Source organism: Lissotriton helveticus, chromosome 2_1 (genome assembly GCF_964261635.1).
Source record: "Lissotriton helveticus chromosome 2_1, aLisHel1.1, whole genome shotgun sequence".
Lineage (NCBI taxonomy): Eukaryota > Metazoa > Chordata > Amphibia > Caudata > Salamandridae > Lissotriton > Lissotriton helveticus.
In genome coordinates, this window is record NC_136059.1 from 2,061,818,826 (window position 1) to 2,061,833,660 (window position 14,835).

Genomic DNA, 14,835 nt, shown 5'->3' on the forward strand with positions numbered 1-14,835 from the left:
CCTGTGTGCAAATTAGGTCAAGAAAATGCTGAACACTTACTCTTTTTTTGCCCTGCATATAATTAATTACCTGTTGCGAAATTAGACTAAACCTTTATGCTTGGGATAAGGTATTATTGGGAGGCTCTGAGAGTTTGTTGAGCAGTCACAAATTCATCAACAGTGCTCCCTGTCTCCAGTTATTTCAAACAGCATGGTTTGTAAATTTGTAAACACCTAGGGAGCAAATTGTGCCCAATATTGATTTTAAAATATATTTAACCACTGTATGCCTACACTAATTGGACAGTGTATGGAAAATTTGAACACATACCAAGCGAGTATTTATTGTTGTAAGTTCATAGTATTGCTATATTTGGACATTTGTATTGGCACTGGCACTTAATTTTATGTGATGCTGTTTGAAACATGTTTCACTTTGATCAAGCAAGCTTTTACTTATCGTTGTAAGACTGTTGTGCTTCTTTAATTAATATTTGTACCTGACACTGTTACTTTAACCTGTAGTTTTTTTAATTGGATTCATTTGCCCCTGTATTTAAATCTTGACACTGTTATTTAAGCAAAGTGAAGCAGCTTTCTGTGTCTGCTATGTTTTAAAATTGAGCCTAGCGGATGACTGCTATTGTAGAGTATGGGAGAGAAGCAGCGCCCACTTTCCTCCCATATTTTTCATTGGCTTTGTCATTGTCTTTCGTAAATGCTGCCTTCGGATTCGTTAATAGGCTTGTTAGACCCTCCTTAGTACGGCCTTATCTTCATTTGAACCCTCCCATGGCAACTGGCCCTCTTACTTCAGTAGTTACATGGGACCCGTTATTTAGTCTGTAAGCACTATTTACTTTACTGAGTTTCTCTTACTGCAGGCCGGACATGAGCTGCTTCACCTGAAACATCTTGTGTTTTTTTAAGCAGCACATCCAGCCCCGTAACACGGTACCCGCTTTCAATCACTTTAAACCAGCATTAGCTTGTGTCTATTTCAACTCCCCAATGCAAATGGATTTAGAAATGATTAGCGAATGAAGTCAAGTGAATTTCAGGTAGCACATAATAGTGTGCTAATGAGCTGAAGCTGACAACAGAACATCTGTGTTACATGTCATCTGCCCTTAGGCCACCAGACGGGTTGTTTTCAAAAGCCTGTTTTATTAACAATAACAACACCACCACTCCCACCAATACCACCACCAATACGACTACCTCCACCAATATCACCAACACCAAAACTACTACCACCACCACCAATACAACCACCATCAATACCACCACCAATACCACCACCATCAATACCACCAACAATACCACCAAAACCACCATCAATACCACCACCAATACCACCACCAACACCACCACCACCAATACCACCACCAATACCTCCACCACCAATACCACCACCAATACCACAACCAACAATACACCACCACAGCAATGCCACCACCACCACCACCAATACCAATACCACAACCAATACCACCACCACCACCAATTCCACCACCACCACCAATACCATCATCACCAATACCAATACCACCACCACCAGCACCAATCGAATTGAAGCTTACAACAGCACATGTGTGTTACATGTAATCTGCACTAAAGCCACCTGATGGGGTGTTTTCAAAAGCCTGTTTTATTAACAACAACAACACCACTACTACCACCAATATCACCTCCACCACCAATATGACCACCTACACCAATACAAACATCACCAAAACCACTACCGCCACCACCAACACCACCAATACCACCACCATCAATACCACCACTTCCACCACCAATACCATCAACAACACCATCAATTCCACCACCAATACCACCACCAGCAACACCACCACCAATACCACCACCAATACCACCAATACCAAAACCAACAATACACCACCACACCAATACCACCACCACCACCAATACCAATACCACCACCAATACCATCACCACCTCCAATTCCACCATCACCAATACCACCACCACCACCAATACCACCACCACCAATACCAAAACCAACAATACACCACCACACCAATAACACCACCACTACTAATAGCACCACCACCTATACCACCACCACCAATAACAATACCACCAATACTAACACCAATACCACCACCACCAATACCACCTCCACCAATATCACCACCAATACCACCACCACCAATACCACCACAACAATACCACCACCACCAATACCACCACCACCAATGCCAGCACCACCAGCAATACTACCACCACCAATCCAATACCACCACCAATACCAATACCACCACCACCAATACCACCAAAACCTATACCAATACCACCACCACCACCAATACCAGGAATACCACCACCAATACCACCACCAATACCACCACCACCAATACCACCCCCACCAATACCACCCCCACCAATACCACTACCAATACCACCACCACCAATACCACCACCACAAATACCAGTACCACCAACAATACCACCACCATTAATAGTACCACCACCACCAATACTACCACCACCACCACCACCACCAATGCCACCACCACCACCAATACCACCACCAATACCAATACCACCATCAATACCAATACCACCACCAATACCACCATCACCAATACTACCACCAGAAATACCACCCCTACCAATACCACCACCACCACCAATACCACCATCTTCAATACCAATACCACCACCACCAATACCACCACTACCACCACAACCAATACTACCACCACCACCAATGCCACCACCACCAATACCACCATCAATACCACCACCAATACCATCACCACCCCCACTACCACAAACACCAATACCATCACCACTAATACCACCCCCACCACCAATACCACCACCAACACCAATACCACCACCACCAATACCACCACCACCACCACCACCAATACCAATACCACAACCACCAATACCACCACCAATCCCAATACCACCACCACCAATACCACCACAAATAGCAATACTACCACCGCCAATACAACCACCAATACCACCATCAATACCACCACAACCAATACCACCACCACCACCAATACCACCGCCAAAACCAATACCACCACCACCAACAATACCACCACCACCAATACCAATTCCACCACCAATTCCAGTACCACCACCACCAATACCAATACTCCCACCAATACCTATACCGCCAACAATACCACCACCACCAATACCATCTCCACCACTAATACCACCAATACCACCCCCAACAATACCACCTCCACCAATACCACCACCACCAATACCAGCACCAACAATACCACCACCAATTACACCACCAGCAATACCACCACCTCAGTGCCTCTCGCTCACTAATAATGGTAGGGGCACTGTACGAGGCTGGAGCTGCAGCCGACACCATCCCTCCCTCCCAATGCCTGCATACAGCACAGCTCACCCTGCACCCAGAGGTTAAGCCAGGGTCCTACTACAGCTGGAGTGTTTTTTATTAGGCCAAAGTGAGCAATGACATTACGCAATGCCACACTGCACACTCAAAGCACAGAGAGGGCTGGAAATAGCCCTCCGCTATTCCTCCTAAGCCCTGACAGGGTAATTACAGAATGAAAGGTCTTGGATCGCTTTGTTAGTGTTATAGCTCAGATCATATGCAACTCTCACTGCACACTTTATGTCTGTGTAATTTACAACACTTACACATCTTCTTCACTGCACTATTTATCATTACTTTGAAGACGTCACATGCCGGTCTCTTCCTCTGATATTTACAATCTAACAAGCGATCAAGAAGGCCCTTTATTGCAATGCAATAGGTCTTGCATTTGCGGGAGTTTAAGCTATTATTTTTGTAAATGACAATGCCTTTTATTTATGTTTTGAAACCCAAAACATAAATAAAAGGCATTGCCATTTACAATGTCAATAGCTCAAACTCGCCTGAATGCGAGACCTATTGCTTGATGACTTCTTCCCAAAGACAAGGAGGAATTCCCACTGTGATAGGGATTGGGATGTTGCTACTTGATGCTCTTTCTATTTTCACCCTGTGCTTTTAACTTATTTCTTTGCATTTGCCTTGAATTGTAATCTACAGATGAATCTGTATAATTTAATCTGGCAAATAAATAAATAAATAAACATAGTAAAAATACAGTCATGAAGCACAAAGAGCCAGTGATAATCAATGGTGGAGGTAGAACAGGACATAGGAGCAATTTGACACTGACCATGATGGCTCGCAGGTCAGTTACACCAATTAGATTCATCCTGGGCAAACAATTTTTCCTTCTGACTTTAGTCCCTAAAGCCCCATTCCAAGACAGGAGTACATTCCTCACTTGGAGGCTTATTGGTTGTCAGGCTGAGTCCAGTCTAGGTCTAGTAGTCACTGATCAGCTCAACAATTCCAGTGAAGGCCTCTTGTAGCATGTTGTATCCTTTTAGATTGACACATGGTCAGTGGACCCCTGTAGTCCACTAATTTGTCCTGAGTGCAAGAAAGAGAGCATGTCCAGAGGTCCAGGGCTCTTCTCAGGATGACACAGTTATTCCCAGTGCCAGCCTGTAGGTGGGGGAACCTCCTGGCCACTCCCTAACCAATGAACCAAGCTTTTCCACAAGTGACATTACTGACATTTGCAGCTGTTACTGTGTGTTTTACTGCAACCTATCCCATAGTACCCCCCTTACCCTAAATCCAACATGGCAGAAACTTTCACCCTCTAGTAAAAGCTCTTTGTGCCCACTCTGTGGTGTGACTATGATAATGGGCAAACACACACTTGTGGTCAGAACAAACCAGTGCAGGAGTAGTTCTCCCTCCCACTGGGCTTAGGTCCATGTTGTCTAGAAAAGCAAAGGGGAGACAGGCTTAAGTGTGAGCTACATCTACCAGTGACAGAGTAGGCATTCTTTGTAGCTCAGGAAGGGGCTGGTCTCAGCTCCTATCCATCCTACTCAAGGACGAAAAACACCTCTCCGCATGCAAGCCCTTAGTCGATTGTCTGGGAGCAGTCTGCATTTCACCACAGGGAAGCCATTAGCAGTCATGTGACACTGAACCCTATCAGAACGACCCTTTTGGATTTAAGCGGGAAAATTACAAGTTTCTAAACGTGTAATTTCCAAAATTGCAGTATATAGTCAGACTTGACCATTATGTTTGGATTTTATATCACCATGAAAATGAGTCCTTAAACCGTTTGTCCAGCTGCTCCCAAACTGAAATTAAGCACTATAAATTTTTATAGTGTAACGCAGTTTTTTCCTATGGGAGAGATAGCCGTGCTACAGTGAAAAGCGACTTTGGAGGTTTTTCACTGCCAGGATATATAAAAGATTTAATTTGCATATCCTACTTATTGAATACCATGCACCCTACCTGAGGGACAATTAGTGCCTACCTTTGGGGGACTTATAGCTATTAAAAAGGAAGGTTTAGACCTGCCAAAATGCTTGTTATGCCAGTTGGGAATGGCAGTTTAAAACTACACACCCAGGCTCCAGGTGTTTTCCTGGAAACATGTTTTATGGGGCTGCTTTAGTGAGTGAACCAATGAGTGCTGCTGCCCACGGCTAGCATTTACTTTACAGGACCGGGGTTCATGGGGTACAATTTAGTAGGAGCTAACAAGTAAATTAAATGTGCCAGTTAGGGGTATGCCAATTCTAAAATGTTTATAGCAGAGGCGCAAACACTTTACTCCTGGTTAGCATGAGTAAATTGTGCAGACTCCTGATGTAAAATAAAAATAGTTCTGCAAAAGAAGGCACAAATCTGTGGGAGTACTACCCAAGAGATGGTCATTTCCAACAAATTAGATATGCATAAATCATAAATTTAAGTATGAGATGAGTGCTTTGTAGGAAGAGCAGTGCTGTTGAAGATTGGAGGGAGCCAGACCAATCAGAGATCAAGTATAAAGATTGGGTGGTGTATTGAGGAAAATTGAATTTTGCCTTGTCATGTGTGCCTACGTGTTCCCCGATTATATGTTATATGTGCATGATCGATATGCATATATCCCTTTATGATCGATTAAAGACGCAATTATAGTTGTGTCCAACGTTAGTATGCCAGTTTCCAGTTCTCGTGAAAGCAACGAGTATTATGCCTATGTTGCCCACGTTTTACATTATGCACGTTAATTCATCGAATTGTCCCCGTTTCTAGGCCTCAAAGGGCCTGAACACCAGATTCAAGCTCCAGTCTCCTGAAACCACTCCGAGGAGCGATGCAGCCCCTCCCGCATCCCTGACCCTTCGCTTACTTCCTGCCGCGCAGCGCGGTGCCCGGCCTGGCTCTGCCTGCCTGTCTGCCCAGAATATGTTATGCCTACAGTTATCAGTTCAGCTCTCCGTCTTCACATTCCTAAGCTAACGAACCGCATAAACATTTTCAGCTATAGTCTAGTCTTTCTGTCTCCATGCAAGTGAATTACTGAATTAGTATCCATAGAAGATTCATAGCACACGCAATACATGAAGAATATATGCATGCACCAGCCTTAGTGTCAAGTAGCCTTTGCCCTGATGACTTTTAGATTCTATCAACATGTACTCCAAACACCAGATACCAGATATGATATAGGTACATGTCGTCCTGACATCTCAGACTTTAGTCTCCTCTTCTAGTGCAGAAGTCAGAGCCCCCAGCTCTCCCTAGTTACACGTCATGGCCCGTTTGCGCGCACCAGTAGGTTAAAGGTTCCAGCTGCCCAGGTAGCCCCCTCCATGTATCCACCCATTTATGACACTTCTGTGACGTTCTCATCACATGTCTTTGTGCACGCCCTGTACACGCCTTCTTTGTACGCCCATTTGTTCTTATCTTACGTTTGTCACTTGTTACGCCTACTGTATTCAATGCAATTGTAATGTTTTACTATATATATCATGTACTGTTAATGAGACGTTGCAGCTGCCATTCCATGCCATTCTATTACAGGCTGTTCCGATCCTGTCCCTTCCCTTATGTCTGATTAAAGCCTGTTCGACTCAGATACCCCGGATCCTGCCTCTTATTTATTGAGCTATCTGTTTTATTTTATGCATAGAAAAATAGTACCGGTAATTAATTATTTATTTACCACATAATGGCGCCCGAACAGGGACGAGCCCCTTGCCCACACGCCGGCGATGTAACGCAGGCCCCCTGACCCTTCTACAGCTGTGACGGAACTCTACCGTGCACGTGCAGATATTTCTGCTTCATCAAGTCTCCCTCAGGCCCACGGAGGAGACGGAGACTGCGGTCCGGCATCCAGACGAGGCGGTGAGGAATGCGGTTCGTCCCGACCAGAGCCCAAGCCGAGAGAGCAAGGTCCGAGGTATCCAGAGGCCCACCTGTTTCCGAAGCCCGAAGTTCGAAGCGCATGCGTAGTAACCAGACGTCGTAGCAGTCCAGTCCAGTCCGAGGCCTTCAAGTTTTGCTTCCTGGTGAGTACCGTTGCTGGGGGAGTATCTAGACGGGGTCATTAGTTTGTCTCCGGTGCGATGGGTTTGGGTACACAGATCCAGTCCGACGTGTCCATCTAGGTGGATACGGTATGACGTGTCTCTTTATGAGACCGGTATGTTCTGTACTGTTTTAGCAGTGCATCCAGTAATTCTAGTAAGTCCGTTTCTCGAGAAATTCAAGTGTTATGTTTTTGCAGTGTATCAGGTAGTATTCTGTTCGAACTGTTATTAATGTATTTCTATGTCGTGGTATGAGTGATTTGTTTGCAATTTCATTACTGTGTTCATTGTGTATTGTGTTTAATTCAAGTACGACTCAAATATGCCTCTGTTTTCAAAGTTACGTCAGATAAAAACCAGAAAAGGGTTACTCGAAGAAGCAGTTCCTGTCCCTCCTAGGGACAGTCCTGGACACTTTATGTATCACAAGCATGGCTTAGATGCCATATTATATCTAGACTTATGGGTGGATTATACAAAGAATCTTGAAGAGAAATATAGATGGCCTGTATCAGGTACATGGGATGCCGAGTGCATCATGCGAGTAGAAGAAGCATTATGGAAAAAGAAAGCCAGACAGTCCCAGAAAGATGCCATAGAATTATGGCGCAAAGAATCTCATAAAAGAACCGAAAAAGAATTCAGAAAAGCAGAATTAAGTAGGGAATCCTCAGAAAAAGCCCAAAAAAGGGAACTTCTAGAAGAAGGTGAACGAGTTAGAGCAGAACAATCAGACAGACAGAGAAATGCCCTAATTAAAGGTATGTATCCTCTTCTCGCCGAGGGTTTGCCGAAGGCGACCCCGGAAGCACCCCATAATTTACCGCCACCATTAGTCCCGACTAAACTGCGTCATAAACCGACTGCAGCTGAAATTTTTCTTTCTTCCTATTTAGACGACACTGTCCCAGAATATGCTAATACAGATCCTACTCCGCCAGTCCAAGTTCAAGTCCAGCCTCCTGTTAATGTAATTCCTGTGCCTCCAGTCGTTGGTCCTGTCCATGCGCCAGTCCCCCAGGATCAACCCACATTACGTACTCCTACTGTACCAGTCACGTTACCAGCACCCGCACATTCAGTATTAGTTGACGATTCCAGTTCAGGAGGAGCAGGGGGAGGTACTCCTATCACCCCGCCTCAAACAAGGCGACGGACGCTCAGAGATGTAGCATTACAGCGTACGCCAAAACTGGCTACGTATGACGCCCTCCGAAAGTATCTTACAGAGTGCGGGCCTGATTGTAGATATGATCCAGTGCCAGGAGAAGATAGCATGCTAATATATTCCATACGTTTACGTCGAGTTGCAAGCTTCTTGGTTACCATATCGAATATGGAACCACATCTAGACAGAATATACCATTTTATTCAAACAGGGGAGAATCCAGAAAGTATTCACGAAGCTATGGCACACAGGAAAGTCGAGATTCAAGGCATGATTTTGCAATTTCTGATAAATTGTTTAATAAGAGAACAAGATTATCCTGATAAAAACAAAGAAGATATGAAAGTCCTGACAAGATGGAGTGACAATATATCAGAAGGAAAACACAGAACACAAAATTGTATAGAATCCATGTACAAAAAGATTCGTAAAGAAATAATAAGTATACACAAGAAGGAGGAAGAATAGCTCTCTCAAGAGCCAACATTTTATGTCCACTCTAGATCTCTATTATACACCTGCAAAACTGTTAAAATGGAAAGCTCAAAAAGGTATTAATTGCAGCCGATGCGGTACTTTAGCTGCAGATTCAATTCATATGTTTTTTAAATGTTCCAAATTGGCTGCATATATAGTGAAGATTGAAAAGTTCTTGACTAATCTGTTACATGTGGGGATCACGCTCCATCCCACTATTATTATTTTTGGTGTTTATTTCCCCCCTCGGAATTTAACTACAGATCAAGAAAATTTTATGTTTGTGGGAATGTCGATTTATCGAGCCTGTATTACTTCCAGATGGCTGGATGTAGAACCACCAACTTTCGAGCTATGGTTGGGAAAGTTGCTAAATGTTTATAGATTGGATAAAGCAGTGTATAAACTGAAAGGTGTTAAAAAGAAGACCTTCGGTCGTAAATTATGGTCACCAATTGATAACTGGATTTAAATTGTATGATGGCTGTTTTTCTGTTTTCTTCCTTTTCTTTTCTTTTTCTCTTCTTTTTCTCCGTATAGCATTGTGATGGTCTCCTCATTTTTGTTTTATCCTTGTATGTACTACCTCTGCCAGAAAATAATAAAAAAATATATAAAAAAAAAAAACACAAGAAGGAGGAAGAAAAGAGAGTAGCCGAGAAAGAGGATGACTCTTCAAACGAAGAGGTAGACAGCGAGAATCCCGCCAGAATAGCGTATGTAGGTAGAACTAGATTTTCCGACAGACACACATGCCTAGATTACAAGAAAGCTTTTCCTCCTTCCGTACCAGAACAGTGTTCTCTTGAACAAATATTCCAGGCTACAGATAAAATTCTGAAACTACGAATAGGTTATAGTGAACTTAGTACCATGCATGAACAAAAACTAGCCCGATCAGCAGTCCGATGCACTAGTGATTCTACCACGTTTCCAGACGAAGTAGTGGCCCAAACGTTTCTGAAACTGCCCCCAGCCGAGCAGCGTCTGGTGGGTATGTATATGATCCAGCACCTCATTACACTGTATGAGGATCTGCATTCTGATCCAGGTCCTTTACATGATGTACTGAATGAGTTACTCCTAAACCGATGGAAAGGTCTAGGTACCGATTTAATTAGCGTCATTTTAGAACAGCGCCACAAATACAGAACGTTCCTGACTCCGCATTTTGTTCCTGTTTCATCTCCGTTCTACATAGACAGACAGAATCCGTTACGAGAAGTACATCCAGTTAAGGGAGCAGGAGGAAATCTCAAACGAGTATTTGTTTACACCCCTATCACGAAAATAGAACTTCTAGAAATGAAAAAGTTAATACCCTGTCACGATAAGGATCCAGCAGGGTTCCATCGAGAATTAAAGGACATGCTCCGTATGGGAGAATACACGTATCCTGATATCATTAAAATGTTAAAGGTCCTGTTGCCTGCGGGCATATATGAAAAACTCAAAGAAAAAGAATGGGAGGTGGGAGAGAAAAAGATAGATTGGACCGCATTAGAGACCGAAGATAATGCACGAGTCCCAGGAACTGGTCTTGGGGATAAAGCCAAAGAATTACCCGAACTGTTAATACAGGTCTTGCCAAGATTACTAGCCACGAAAAAGGAAGATTGGGATGCCATCTCAGCCTGTAAACAGAAACAAGATGAAGACACTAGTGATTTTTATTCTAGATTTGAGAAATGTTTCATTATTAATAGTGGCCTGAAAACAAGTAGTGAATCGTATCCACATCTTTTTGTTACCAAACTAGTTGAGAATTCTTTACCGCAAGTTAAAAATAGAGTATTGAAAGTCGAAAGTACCTGGCAAGCTAATACTCCATCACAAATGCTCCAGATGCTACAGTATCACCAGAACAGAATCAGGGAAGAGCAAGAACACGAAAGGAGTCGTATGAAAGACACGAAAATGAAAGTACTGGTTGCACAGTCTGTTCCACAAGACAGTCAGAAGAGGGGTCCGAGTCAAACTAGTCATTCTACAGCTCCTGTTAAAGGGACCTGCAATTACTGTAAACAGCCAGGTCATTACATAAACGAATGTGCAGTTCTGAAACACAACATAGCTACAGGTAAGACGAAAGAGAGACCACGTCCTCCTAGACAAGAACAAGTTTAGCAGAATACGCAACCACCGCAGAACGCACAACAGACAGTTACAGTACCGCAGCCTATAGCTGCCACACAACACGTAACACAACAGATGTACCAGTATGCACAGTCAGATTATCCAGAATATCAGCAGTATTCATGAAACAGCCTAGAGAGGGAGGTTGGCTTGCCTCTCATCGAGGTTCCTGTAGATCAAGAGGGTCCCTATGTACACAGTCAAGTATATGGGAAAGACAGAAAGTTTCTGATTGATACAGGGGCAAGTAGGACTACCATCAGTCATGACGAGGTTCCAGGGGCTCCACTCTCAGGCTCTAGAAATGTTTCCCTTGGATTTTCAGGAAAGCCTATTGTTAATGAAATATCGAAACCAGTATCCCTAGAAGTTGGTCCATTGTCCCGAACTACAGACTTGTTACTTACGAAATCCTGTCCTGAAAATGTACTAGGTATTAAGACCCTGAAAGAATTAGGAGCAGTTATATGCTGTTCCCCAGAAGGTGTGAGATTGTTTTTACGTGATTTTAAAGGTCATTATGTATTGCGTGATTTTGATCCAAGATTACTGAATGTACCTCAGCATTTATGGGCGCAAGGTCCAACTGATGTAGGTTGTATGTACATTACACCATATCGTGTCACTCTGAAGCAAGGTGTTGTATTACCACGAATCCGACAGTACAAATTGCCACCTGAGGCTGTAGCAGCCTTATCCAAAATTATTGACGAGCTCATTGCTCAAGGAGTGGTTGTAGAAACTGACTCCAATGTATGTAATTCTCCTATCATTCCGATTCTTAAACGTACTGATCCCAATGCACCTCCAGTTTATCGATTAGTGATCGACCTTCGAGAACTTAATAAATGTATCATACCCCAGTACCCAGTGGTTCCAGATATTTCTTCCCTATTAACTGCCATTGATTCCGAAGCTACGTTCTTTACTGTTATTGATCTCAAGAACGCATTCTTTAGTGTCCCCATTCATCCAGACAGCCAATTCCTTTTCGGTTTCTGTTTAAATGGAAGAAGCTATAAATTCACACGAGCTCCTCAAGGTTTCACAGAAAGTCCTAGCATTTACAGTCAAGCACTTAAAAGACAACTAGACAGTATTCACATGCCAACTGACACTGCCCTGCTCCAGTATGTCGATGATCTATTGATCACAGCCCGTTCTGAACGTGACTGCGAACGTGCGTCACTTACAGTCTTGTATTTCCTGGCCGAGATGGGGCACAAGGTGTCCCCTTCGAAACTGCAATTTTGTGTCCAGCAAGTGGTGTACCTTGAACACTTACTGTCCAAGAGGGGTAGGCAGTTGACACCAGACCGTATCCAGTTAATAGCACATCTTCCACAGCCCAAGACTCAGAAGGAGGTGCGAGCTTTTATCGGCCTCACTTCTTACTGCAGACAATGGATTCCTCAGTACGCATATCTAGCCAAGCCACTGATACAGTTAACGACACAGGAGGCAGCCACATCGACTGTCCTCCCTTGGTCCCAAGAACATACACTTGTTTTCAATAAGTTAAAGAAAGCTTTATGCCAAGCACCTGTTCTAGCGACACCAAACTACAGTAAGTCTTTTACACTTTTTGTCACTGAACGTGATGGTACAGCATTATCTGTTCTCACACAAGATCAAGCGGGACAACACAAGCCTTGTGCTTATTTCTCTAGCACATTAGATCCGGTGGCCTAGGCTCTGCCTGCGTGCCTCAAGTCAGTTGCAGCCACAGCCCTAGCTATCAGACAAAGTGATTCCATAGTGTTAGGACACTCCCAGACAGTACAAGTTCCACACTCCATGGAAGTTCTTTTGAACCGAACACAGACTCAGCACTTGACAATTGCACGTTTAACAGGTTATGAACTGACACTGTTTCAGCCACAAATAGAAATCAGACGCTGCAACATTTTAAATCCCGCTACACTGTTACCCTCAGTTACTTCAAATCCTGCCACACATGACTGTGTGGAAGTTGTTAACACCATGACAAAGCCAAGACAAGACCTGACAGATATTGCATTACCTGATCCCGACCTGACACTTTATGTGGATGGTTCATGTATGAGGACAAGTACAGGAGAGTTAGTAGCCGCGTATGCAGTGACTACTGAAACCGAAGTTATAGAAACACATCGTATTGACACCCTGTCTGCTCAAGCAGCAGAGCTCGTCGCTCTGACCCAAGCCTGCATACGAGCCAAGAACCTGAAAGTAAACATATATACAGATTCACGTTATGCATTCGGAGTCGTTCACTACTTTGGAATACTCTGGCAAGAAAGAGGTTTCATGACTTCTCATGGAACCAAGATTCAGCATGGCCCCCTCATTCAAGCTCTGTTAGATGCAATACATTTACCGACAGCTATCGCTATCATGAAGTGCAAAGCACATACGAAAGTCACTGACATAATTTCCCAGGGTAACGACCTGGCAGATCGAACAGCCAAGCTTACAGCTCAGACTCCAGACATTCCAGTTAACACGACACAGACAGACGTTCCAGTTCAGACGACTTGTATGACAGTTAAGGACCCTACACAAGACGTACTAGATATACAGTCACATGCTACCCCAGACGAAATCAAGAAATGGTCTGAACAAGGAGGGGTCCAGACAGATCAAGGATGGTTGACGAAGGGAAAAGCCACATGGTTTCTCCCCGACTCTATGGTTCAAGTCATTATTAACACCGCACATAGTCCAGCACACTTAGGAGAAAAAGCCATGTTAGACAGTATTCAGAACCTCTGGTTTAACAAGCATTTAAGAGCAGCAGCCAAGCAGAAAGTGCGTACCTGCATGATCTGTTGTCAGTTCAATCCAGGTAAAGGTGTCCCGGTGGAACAAGGTGGATTCCATCCTCCTGACCACCCTTTTGAAGTCCTCCAGATGGATTATATTCAGATGGATCGATGTCGAGGTTTCAAGTATGTCCTCGTAGTTGTATGCGCTTTGTCCAGATGGACAGAAGCATATCCAGTCCCAGATTACACTGCCGCGACCACTGCCAGGCAGTTGGTTCGTGAGTATTTCCCCCGCTATGGATTACCGAGGGTCGTGTATTCAGACAACGGCCAGCCATTCTCATCCGAACTCATGAAACAAGTATCCCTTCTGTTAGGGTACCAGTGGAAGTTCCACTGTGTACGACATCCTGAGGCAGCTGGCCTCGTCGAGAGACATAATCAGACTCTGAAAATCCGCATTGCCAAGGTATGCGCAGAGAAAGGCGTAGATTGGATGGTAGCACTGCCAGTCGCCCTTTTTTACATGAGAATGGTCGCTCACTCCCGTTCAGGTCTCTCACCTTTCGAGGTAGTTTTCGGTCATCCCCCGAACATGTGGGGTACACCTAGGCCACGTACAATTACCGATGTTGACAGTAATATGCTGACAGATTACCTGGCTTCCTTGATGTCTGCACTACTCTCTTGTCGTTCACAGGTTGCCGCTGCTTTTCCAGACAACACTCAAGTAAAACCACACGAGGTCATACCAGGCGACCTCGTTCTGATTAGAAATTTTGATCGTTCAAGTCCGCTGGAGCCCCGCTGGAAAGAACCAAAGCTCGTTCTGATGACAACAAGGACTGCGATCAAGGTGGAGGGCCGCAAAGGCTGGTTGCATTCCAGCCA